The sequence below is a fragment of the Chrysemys picta genome, chromosome 13 (assembly GCF_011386835.1).
Source record: "Chrysemys picta bellii isolate R12L10 chromosome 13, ASM1138683v2, whole genome shotgun sequence".
Taxonomy (NCBI): Eukaryota; Metazoa; Chordata; order Testudines; family Emydidae; genus Chrysemys; species Chrysemys picta.
The window spans coordinates 19,984,908-19,995,733 of record NC_088803.1 but is presented as its reverse complement, the minus strand read 5'-3'; the positions used below and the strand labels follow the sequence as shown (position 1 = coordinate 19,995,733).

The window sequence follows — 10,826 nt, the reverse complement described above, 5'->3', positions numbered from 1 at the left end:
AGCCCATAGTATTCTGCATATTATTATTTTTCTGGAACAAACCAGGAAGAATCTTGAGGAATGGTCCAGGGCACTGCCTTGCACCTTGGAAATACAGCCTAGATGAGTAGTTTCCAACCTTTTTTCATTTGCAGACCCAAAAAAGTTTTCAAATGGAGGTGCTGACCCCTTTGGAAATTTTAGACATAGACTGCAGACCCCCAGGGGTCAGTGGACCACAGGTTGAAAACCACTGAATTAGACAAATATACTATTAGACGGTGCACAACTGGCTGGAAAACCATACTCAGAGAGTAGTTATTAATGGTTCACAATCGAGCTAGACGGGCATGTCCTTCAGGGATCTCCCTTGGGTCCAATTCTATTGAATATCTTCATAAATGATGTGGATAATGCAATAGAAAGTATACTTATAATGTTTACAGATGATACCAAGCTGGGATGGGTTGCAAGCACTTTGTAGGACAGGATTACAATTCAAAATGATCTGGACAAACTGGAGAAATGGTCTCAAGTAAACAGGTTGAAATTCAATAAGAACAAATGAAAAGTTCTATACTTAGGAAGGAATAATTAATTGCACAAATACAAAATGGGTAACAACTGCCCAAGAAGCAGTATTGCAGAAAAGGATCTGGGGGACACAGTGGATCACAAACTAAATATGAATCAAAAATGTAATATTGTTGCAAAAAAAGCAAACATCATTTTGGGATGTATTAGCAGGAGTGTTGTAAGTGTAAGCAGAGTCAGGATGAGCTCTACCCTGACATCTGGTGGTGAATTATGGCGAGGGTGGAAAAGAACTCCAGGGGCTGATCTTGTTTGCATAGGCACACCCACTCGCCTGGCATGAAACCACAGCAACTCAAAGTGGTTACTTTGGCTGGTGTGGGATCCCCAGTTTCTCTGTTATTGGGGCAGGAAGAATAAAGTTTTGTTACCCTGATTCTGTGAATCAAGGCCAGTGGAACTGTTGTATGACAGAAGGACTGAGTGAGTCATTCACCATTACCTAAGTAGCATTTGTTTGTCAAGGGGCATGGGTTACAAAACCCAGTGAATTGAGAGAGGATGGGGACAGGTATTTGTACCTGATGGTGTGGCCCCCTCCCCGAGGGGGTTGAAACACCAATTGTACTACCTCCTCTCTCCACTGTTGAATGTCAGAGCTAACTTTGATTCCCTTAGGAGTCTAGTTACAGACTGCTGAGCTGAGTTCACTTTGGGCCAATAGTGCACCAGCACTGGGGCTCCCCTACTACTAGCTGAAATCACTAAGAGCTGAAATCACAAAAGAGCTAAAGCTATTTAAGAGCTGAGATCACTGAGGCTGTGTTAACTAGTGGGGGAGCCTGAAGCTATATTGCTAAGCTAACTTAGCTTAGCAGGTCGGTGAGCGGAGCGGCTGGAGGAGCAGCTAGCAGAGCAGAGCCTTGTGGGAGCGGCCCAAGGGACGGCTGGAGCGGAGCGGAGCGGAGCGGCTCACAGGTCGGTGAGCGGAGCGGAGCAGCGCGGCTCACATGTCGGTGAGCGGAGCGGAGCGGAGCAGCTGCCAGAGCAGTTCGTGGGACTGCGGGTGGAGTGGAGCAGTTCGTGGTGAAGGCTGCAGTGGAACCCCACGGAGAAGCAGCCGGTTGGCCTCGGATCACGTAAGGTGCCCCTTAACACCCTGCTCACCCCCCCCCCCCCCTTTGAACTCTGGGGCTGCACTGATCATGGACAGAGACTTTGGGGGGTTGTCGGACTTTTGGGACTTTGGTGATTCTTGGGTCGCTGGTTTCAAGAACCAACGGGAGAGGACACGGCCCAATTTGCTGGGGTGGGTCTTCGCTCATGGTTTGGTCTAAAAACTCTAGTTGTGGTGTTTTTTCCATTTAATGCTGATGTTGTTTACCTCATGTTATTAAACATTTTCTGTTACACTCAGACTCCGTGCTTGCGAGAGGGGAAGTATTGCCTCTTAGAGGTGCCCAGGGGGTGGTATGTAATTGTCTCAGGTCACTGGGTGGGGGCTCGAGCCGGTTTTGCATTGCGTTATTGAAACGGAACCCCTAGATACAGAACCCGGCCCTTGTTGCTGCCAACTTAGATGGGCAGAAGGGTTACATAAGCAAGACAGAAGTAATTTTTCCAGTCTATTCAGCACTGATATGGCCTCAGTTGGAGTACTATGTCCAGTTCTGGTCACCACACTTCAGGAAAGATGTAGACAAACTGGAGAAAATCCAGAGGAGAGCAACAAACACGATTAAAGGTCTAGAAAACATGATCTACGAGGAAAGATTGACAAAATTCAGTTTACTTAGTCTTGAGAAGAGGAGACTGAAGGGGGATATGTAACAGTCTTCAAGTATGTAAAATGCGTTATAGAGAAAAGGGTGATAAATTGTTCTTGTTAACTACTGAGGACAGCACAAGAAGCAATGGACTTAAATTATTCAAGGGAAATGTAGGTTAGAAATTAGGAAAAACTTCCTAACTGTCAGGGTGGTTAAGAACTGGAACAAATTCCCTAGGGAGATTCTCCCACTGGAGATTTTTAAGAGTAGGTTAGACAAACACCTGTCAGGGATGGTGTAGATAATACTTAGTACTGCCTCTGTGCAGGGCACTGGACTAGAAGCCCTGTCGATGTCCCTTCTAGTCCTACTTTTCTATGATTCTATGACTGTGGGGAAACATCCCTCTGAATGGTGAAACAAAGGACCTGAATCCCCAGTCCCTCCTTACTGCCACCCCAGTCGCACAGGGGTGCTAATTAATCCAAAAGAAAGAAAGAAAGAAAGAAAGAAAGAAAGAAAGAAAGAAAGAAAGAAAGAAAGAACAAGATGCTTATTGAACATGCAACCACGATAGCCTAATTCTGTGCATTCTGTTCCCAGCCAGCCCATCTACACCCATTGCGTGTTATTCTCTCCTATAGCATCCTGCTTTGTCATGATTAGCTGAGTCAATAAGATCTTTGTAAAAACAAACAATATCATCATGTACCAAGGCTTGTCTACTCTACAGATGCTACAGCACCGCAGCTGTGCCACTGTAACACTGCAATGTGGATATTTGCTGCAGTGATGGAAGGGGTATTTCTATCACTTTAGGTAATTCTACCCCTCAAGGGGTTGATGGAAGAATTCTCCCATTGTCGTAGCAATGTCTATACTGGGGATTAGGTCAGCTTACCTATGTCTTGCAGCGATGTGAATTTTTCACATACCTGAGTAACGTAGCTAGGTCAACCTAAGTTTTATGTGTAGACCAGCCTCAGTTCTCTAATAAAATCAAAAGAGTGTCCCACCTGTCTTGAGAACAAAGGGTCACTTCTTTGGTAGCTCATCAGGCTTCTGAAAGTATGAACCAAAGAACATATCTAGGGATACAAACCCGTATGAGTGATCTCACAGAAGTCAGAAAACTACTACAGAATACCCAGGGCATTGCCTGCCTCGAACGCCAACCTCAGTAGGTGAGGATCCATGAAGCTTAAAATAACAACCAATCTTTCAATGCCCTTGTGAGCAATCCTTGCTGTAGTAATTAGTCCCAGAGTTCTCCTTCCTGCATCCACAAAGATTAATCATTGCTTGAGTGAATAAAGGTTGATGAATTGAGTCTAAAGGCTTTTCTTAAGTCCATCAGATCTTCCACAGAGTTTTGTTGCAAATGTGGCCTCCTCCTGAAGCCCTCGCTCATATAAGTATCAGTTACTCAGACAATTTGCCATCTCAAAGCCGATGTGGTCACTTGAGTGAGTGCTAGTTACTTCGGTGAGTAAGGATGGCAGAATCAAGCCCACATAATTCAGGATTAGGCCCACATTAATGAAAATGAATTAACTCGGAGCTCAGCGCTGCTTGTGAAGTCAGCAGGAAATGAGGGTGGATTCTAAATACAAACTGCCCCGGAAATTCATGTTATGTGAAGCTTTACTGTGTATCAACTTGCCACTGTGACCAGTGGCGAATAGAATGTTCAGACAGCCTTCTGAAACCAAAGTTTGGTTTCTTTTAAAACTAGGCACAAGGCATTTAGAAGGAAAAATATGAATTTTAAAACAACACATAATCTAGTTTAACTAATGGCCTTGCTTCTTCAGACACCGTAGCGGGAGCCTGTCTCTCTGCTTCCTTTCCCTGGTTCCCCCAGACAACTTGCTTTATATTTCTGCCAGCATTCTCTGGTTCCCAAGCCTTTACCTATTCTGGCATTGTCAATATCTGTTTAATTCTCTGGTTCCCAAGCCTTTACCTATTCTGGCATTGTCAATATCAGATCTCAGGTGTTTGCTGAGAAGTGGCTTTTCGGGAGCCGTTCTTTTTCCTTTCCTGATTGATTACCCTTACTGTCCCTTAATTAAGCTAAAACAGCATATCTGTACAGTAAACAGCCCAACGACCACGTCAAAACACAGTGTGAAGAAATTATTACAGAGCCATTCCAATTCCATCACATGGATACTTGTCTGGTAGATGCTTTACTCAAACCAAGTTATTGGGATCAATCCAGTAGTAACTGGGCAAGGATCTCTGGCCTGGGCTACATAAGAAGTCACACTAGATGATCTAATCATCCTTTCTGGCCATAACCCCTAAGAATCTATGAAAAGCAAGAACAATGAATATCTTAGGCCATCATCTTCAAAAGTGTCCTTGGCTTTGAGAGACCTTGGGCCTGATTTCCGGATTGCTGATCACACCCAGCTCCACAAGAAACCAATGGGACCGGCAGGTGCTCAGAACATCTGAGAAACAAATCAAGCCCCAAAGCCAATTTTTATCAAAGTGTCCACTAAATTTGAGTGCCTCTTCTTTTTTTGTCCTATTTGTGAGCTTTTGACCTGGTTTGTTTTGTTTTGTATTTGCTGAGCACCCTCAGTTTGTGGCTGGGGTTGTTGGTGCTCAGCACTTTTGGAGAAAAAAGTCCAGATTGGCTGAAGTTAAACTGAGGCACCCCAAATTAGGGGTCTCCTTGCAACATTGGCATCAGAGTCTGCCTGGGGCAGCTACCATGTAATGCTTGTTTTTGAAGCAAGGAGCTGAGCAACAAGGACCTGTAAGACTCCAACGCTTCGTTGAATCACACCGTTAGCACCCAGTTCTGATGCCATTATTGGGACCCCTTTTCTGCAAACTCTTTCATCCTTTCCCGAGTAGTGCTTTCCCAGGTGAGCAGGACCCATCAAAAACAATGAATAAAAGTCTGCAAAATCCATAATGTATTTTAAGGTCCCATATCATCTGACCTTCGGCATAACACAGGGCAGTGAATGTCATCCAGTGATTCCTGCCTCCAGCCCAGCAAATTATGGTTGAACTTGAATGTGTCATTCAGAAAGGCATCCGATCTTGGTTTAGACTGATATTTTCAAGAGACCTGGCAGGAATTAGTGCCTGATTCTGACTGAATTTCAATGGGATTTGGTCACCTCACTAACGTGGATTCTAAGACTCAAAGAGTTGGAGAATGTGGCACATCACTTGTCATGCTGAGGATAAGGCCCTTGCTCCTTGACTGGAAAAAGTCCCATACTAGATCTGGTGTATATGGCTCTGTAATCAGGCCTGGATTAAGACAGGATCCATGGATCCAGTGTCTATGCTAGGCGAATGCCCAAGGATATAACAGAGGTTGCCTACTGCCAGAGAGTATTGGAATCTTCTAAGGGGACAGAACTGGCAGACTGTTGAGCCAGAAATATCATAAACTCTTTGCTTTGTTGATGGTCCTATGGCTGTATGGAATCCAGGTCCCAATCCACCTCACCACACTCCTGACCTAGTCGTTAAGGCCCCAATTCAACAAGGTACCTTAAGTACATGTCTAGTTTTTAAGCATATTCTTAGTGCCATGGAACTCAATAGGAACTCTCACATGTTTAAAATTAAACACATGTTCAAGCATCATACTGAATTGGGGTCTAAAGTGCTTGGAGTCTGCTTGGCACAGCTACCATGTTTCACTTACTTCCGACACAAACAGTTAATGAGGAGACACACACACTGTGATTTTCCTTTTGTTTGTTCTTCTCTCATGGTTAACCTTTAATATAAAATACAATCTCATTTAGACAGAGGCTTTCAAAGCTGCTTAAGGGATTTGATCACCTTGTTCCCATTAAAACCAATGGGAATTGTTTGTCTAAATCTCCTAGAAAGCTTGGAAAATCTCACCTATATGCTTGCTATCTGTCTATGGGAAAGATAGTAGATGTCAAGATAGTCCTAACAGAGTTCAAGATCACAATTCAAGGCTGGAGAATTATGGCCTGAACCACTGGTGAGCATAGTGGGATCTGGGATTTTTTATTTAGTTAATTAATTTATTACCTTTTGTACTTTTCTATGATTACATATAATTCAGCTCAGCGGAACATGTGCTCCCAGTGTGATGCTGTGGCCAAAAAGGCTAATGTGATCCTGGGATGCATAAATAAGGGACATTTAAATAGGAGCAGAGAAGTTATTTTCCGTCTGTATTTGTCATTGATGCGACCGCTGCCGGAATACGGTGCCAGTTCTGGTGCCCACAATTCAAGGAGGTTGTTAGTAAATTGGAGAGGGCTCAAAGAAGAGCCACAGAATGATTAAAGGAATGGAAAACATGACTTCTAGTGATAGACTCCAGGAGCACAATCTGGTTAGCTTAACAAAGAGAGCTTTAAGGTATGACTAGATTGCCATCTACAAGTACCTACATGTGGGACTAAAAATGGATACTGGGCTTTTGAATCTAGCAGAGAAAGGTCTAACATGATCCAAAGGCTGGAAGTTGAAGCTAGACAAATTCAGACAGGAAATGTGGCACATTTTTTTAACAGTGAGAGTAATTAACCATTGGAACAATTTACCAAGGGTTGTGGTGGATTCTCCATCCCTGACAATTTTAAAATCAAGATTGGATGACAACTCATGGTTGCCCATGACTTTCATTCCCGCCTGATGGAAGAGACTCTGCAGCATGTTTGGAATTTTGTTGACATTCAAATATTTATGGGGCAGATTTCCAAAAGTACAGAGGGCGGTTGGGTGCCTGTCACAAGGGGCCCTGGCTGTTGAAGGGAGGTGGGCTTAGCTCTACCTCTGACTAATGATCAGCCTCCCAGAGGATGGATCTCGGGCCGGGGATCAGGCAACAGCCTGCAGGTTGATTGCTTCAAAGGCAAGAGGCCTGCTCAGTTAGGGAGAGAGACCCAAGAGAAAGGACCTAGAAGGAGACTCTCCACATCTACCAGCTGGGAGCCCTGGCTGGAGTGACCTGTTGTGTGTGTAGGGGCCGCAGGATAGGCCAGGCAGGACCAGTCTGTTCTGACTGGCAATGTGGGTTGTGCTGGTTTTGGAAAATAAACCCATCCCTGGACACACTTACATCCCCCCCGGCCCCACTGGAAGTCATTTGTGACCTTGGGAAACCTCACCCTACATTCACCGAGGGCACGTCATGCCGCCGAACATCCTCCACAGGGCCTCCTTGACCTCCTTGTTCCTCAGGCTCTAGACAATAGGGTTCAGCATGGACGTCAACACCATGTAGAAGAGGGACAGGAGCTTGTCGCTCTCCATTGAGTAGCTGGACTTGGGCCTGAGGTAGGTGATGATGTTGGAGCCATAGAAGAGCAAGAACATGATTAGGTGGGAGGAGTAGGTGGAGAAGGCCTTGCACTTCCCCCTCATCTGATGGCATCCTCAGGATGGAGGCAATGATGAAGATGTAGGAGGCCAGGATGAGCATGAAGGGTTAGGTTATGAAAAGAAGAGCCACCAGGTACACTGCCAACACGTTCATGGAGGTGTCCCCGCAGGCCAGCTTCAGGAGGGGTGGGATGTCTCGGAAGACGTGGTTGATCCTGTTGGGCCCACAGTACGTCAGACTGAAGACATAGCTGGTCTGGCTCAAGCCCACCAGCATCTGAGGAAGGGGTAGCTCAGTGGTTTGTGCATTGGCCTGCTAAACCCAGGGTTATGAGTTTAATCCTTGAGGGGGCGATTTGGGGCAAAAAACTAACTGAGGATTGGTCCTGCTTTGAGCAGGGGGTTGGACTAGATGACCTCCTGAGGTTCCTTCCAATCCTGATATTGTATGATCATATGATTCCATCCCCACCATCCAGGAGGCTACGGCCAGCTGGGCGCAGGCCCTCTTTCTCATGACGATGGTGTAGCGCAGCGGGTTGCAGATGGCCATGTAGTGGTCATAGGCCATGGCAGCCAGAAGGCAGCACTCAGTGATGGCAAAGAGGATGAAGAAATACATCTGTGTGGCACAACCCCATAGTGAAATCCTTCTGTTCTCTGACACCAGGCTCACCAGCATCTTGGGCACAATGGACGTTGTGTAGCAGATCTCCAGCAGAGACAGGTTGGTGAGGAAAAAATACATCAGCATGTGGAGGGTTGGGTGGGATTTTATGATGGCTGTGATGAGAACGTTCCCCGTCAGGGACACTGTATACATGGATAGAACCATTGCAAAGAGCAGCGCCTGCAGCTCCACTAATCTGGAGAATCCAACGTAGATGAACTCAGTCACTGCAGTCTGATTTCCCTTGTCCAGTGGTTTGTATTTGAATGGCAGAGGGAGTGAACAAAGTCACCCGCATCAGGGAAGACAAGGCATGAAAGTCATTTATTTACCTTTTATGATAAATGCAAAAATACGTCCAACTGAGATTGAAAATTTAGGCAAAGTGCTTGCAAGCCATCTAAGGAAGGTGGATGCTCAATTCCCATTAAAATTAATGGGATTTGGATAGCCAGAAAATGGAAGCCATACTATGGATTCATCTTCTAGGGCCTCCAACATTATGACCTAATTCAATCACAACTTATTAGTAGAGCTGGCTGGGATATTATCTTTTTTTCCAGAAAAAAATAAAAATTAGAAGTCCAATATCCAGATATTTTTCACGTTTCAGTTGCAAAAAAGAGAAAAATGATTTTAGTTTTTCACATTTTCTACACAATTGTGAATATGTTCTGTATGTCCTACACCTCAGTCAAGGCCCCCAGATTGCTGGCTGCATTCCTGGCAGAGGACAGGACAATGTCCTTCAGGGACTGCATCACACAGTTATTTTTCCTCAGTGCTTTGGCTTGCAGAGAGTGCTTCCTCCTTGCAGTCATGGCTTATGACCATTATCTAACCATATGCAACCCACTCAGTTATATGGTTATGATGAGCCTCAGGATCTGCCTTCAACTGATATCTGCCTCCTGGGTAACTGGTTTCTCAGCAACTGTTTTAGTAGTGAGGATGATTCCCCAGCTAAGCTTCTGTGGCCCCGATGAAATTAATAATTTCTTCTGGTGGAAATGATTATTCTGGTCTCCTGCTCCCTGGTATGCCTGGCCCCTTTTCTCCTCATTGTTGAGTCGTACATTCTTATCTTCTCGGCCATCCTGCGAATTGCCTTCTCTGATAGGAGGGAGACGGCCTTTTCCACCTGCACCTCTCACCTGCTGCTGGTGAGTCTGTATTATGGGAGCATCATTATCATTATCATCATCATTACCATCGGTGGAGTCGTCCCAGGCCTTCCATAAAGCTCTGTCTCTAATGTACACAGTCGTCACCCCAATGTTCAAACCCATCTTCTACAGTCTGAGGAACAAAGAGATGAAATCGTGCTGCAGGAAAGTTGTGCTACAGAACTTAGGCATGATCTAGGCTGTTCTTTTTGGAAGTACCTAAAGATGTTTGCTGCCCAACTCCCATTGGCAGGTCAGTGGCTAATTCCCTTAGGCCACTTTGAATAACTTAGCACAGATCTCAATAGAATTTGTTTATGTAAGTCACTTAGACACTGTGATACCAACCCACACCGGGCAGGAAGAGGATAATGAGCTGCTGTGGGTTCAGTCACCTCTGTCTCACTCCATTGCCACCATATAAATACATGATTAGCCCACACCTTGAATACTGTGTGCAGTTCTGGTCTATAAAACGATGACTGGTGTGGAGAAAGTGAAAAAGGAAGTGTCATTTACCCATTCACATAATACAAGAACCAAGAATCACCCAATGAAATTAATAGGCAGCAGGTTTAAAACAAACAAAAGGAAGTATTTCTTCACACAACGTACAGTCAACCCATGGAACTCATTGCCTGGGGATGTTGAGAAGGCCAAAACTGTAACTGGGTTCAAAAAAAGAATTAGATCATTTCATGGAAGATGCTGATGGAAAACAAGTGTTACTACATTTTGAAACTCTTACCACCATTAACCAATAGCGTGTAGATCATATAGATGTAACCCTTCTGCCCATCTAAGTTGGCAGCAACAAGGGCCGGGTTCTGTATCTAGGGGTTCCGTTTCAATAACACAATGCAAAACCGGCTCGAGCCCCCACCCTAAGAGGCAATACTTCCCCTCTCGCAAGTCTGAGTGTAACAGAAAATGTTTAATAACATGAGGTAAATGACATCAGCATTAAATTGGAAAAAACACCACAAACAGGATTCATAACATAAACCATGAGCAAAAAAACCCAACCTAGCAAGTTGGGCTGTGTCCTTTCCCTTGGGTTCTTGAAACCAGCAACCCAAGGTTCACCAAAGTCCCAAAAGTCCAACAACCCCCCAAAGTCTCTGTCCCTGGTCAGTGCAGCCCCAGAGTTCGGGGGGGGGGCATGCAGGGTGTTAAGGGGCACCTTACGTGATCCAAGGCCGATGGGGTTCCGCCGCAGCCTTCACCACGAGCCGCTCCACTCCACCAGCTGCCCCGTGAGCTGCTCCTGCCGTCCCACGAACTGCTCTGGCAGCTGCTCCACTCTGCTCACCGATCTGTGAGCCACTCAGCTCTGCTCTGCTCCACTTCAGCCGTCCCTTG

The 10,826-nt window shown here is 45.3% G+C and overlaps 1 pseudogene; it reads right to left on the bottom strand.

Moving 5' to 3' along the window:
* Positions 1–7,421: 7,421 nt before the first annotated feature.
* On the bottom strand, positions 7,422–9,587 carry LOC101949021 (olfactory receptor 10A4-like; annotated as a pseudogene).
* Positions 9,588–10,826: the final 1,239 nt, after the last annotated feature.